The sequence below is a fragment of the Chiloscyllium plagiosum genome, chromosome 16, assembly GCF_004010195.1.
Source record: "Chiloscyllium plagiosum isolate BGI_BamShark_2017 chromosome 16, ASM401019v2, whole genome shotgun sequence".
In the NCBI taxonomy this organism is placed as follows: domain Eukaryota; kingdom Metazoa; phylum Chordata; class Chondrichthyes; order Orectolobiformes; family Hemiscylliidae; genus Chiloscyllium; species Chiloscyllium plagiosum.
The window spans coordinates 5,697,408-5,698,382 of NC_057725.1; positions in this window are offsets into that span (position 1 = coordinate 5,697,408).

Consider the following 975-nt stretch of genomic DNA (forward strand, 5'->3'; position numbering starts at 1 on the left):
TAGATTACCTGTTTGTGTCCTGAACGCTCTCGGTCAGATCTACCGACGTCAAGCCGGTGTTCTTCTCTGACCACTGCCTCCTGCTGGCCGACTGTCACCTACAGGAGGAGCAGTGGGCTGGTAAGGAAATGTGGAAGCTGAACATAAAGCGGTTGACCCCGGGAAACATTGAGGAGCTCTAGAGGGACTACGCAGGTTGGAGAACCGCGAAGCCCCTCTTTGAGTCCCCAGCGGACTGGTGGGAAACAGTAAAAGGGAACATCAAGAGGTTCTTCATCCTCAAAGGTGTTCAGGAGGCGAGAGAGAGGCGGGGAAAACTGTCCCAGCTCCAGGAAAGTATGCAGAACCTGCTCCTACTGCAGACGATGGGGGTCGATGTCACGGAGGACCTCCAGAAGGTGAAGGGCCAGCAAGCCTCGCTCTTTGCCTCGGAGGCCTCCAAGATAATCTTCCGGTCCAGGGTCCGCTCGGTGGAGCAGGACAAGATGTGTTCACGTTTCTTCTTCCAGAAGGTGCACAAAGAGAGCTCCGTGCTCAGCAGCCTGAAGGAAGAAGATGGCTCGCTAACGTCATCTCAGGCTGACATCATGAGGATCAGCAAATCTTTTATGCCAGTCTGTATGACACGAAGCTGACCAACAGTGCGGCCTCCCAGTCGTTCCTGTCCTCTATCATGGAGGTCTTAGATGACAGAATACAGGAGAGGCTGGACCAGCCGCTATCTCTGGATGAGCTGACCAAGGCCCTCGAGTCCTTAGAAAAGAATAAAACTCCCGGAAGCGACGGCTTACTGGTTGAGCTCTATTCCGCTCTGTGGGACTTGATTGGCCAGGACCTGCTGGAGGCGTATGTCAGTATGCTTCGGGCAGGTACCATGAGTGGATCCATGAGAAAAGGCATCATCACCCTCATCTACAAACGGAAGGGGGAGAGGTAGGAACTCAGAAATTGGAGACCAATCTCACTGTTGAATGC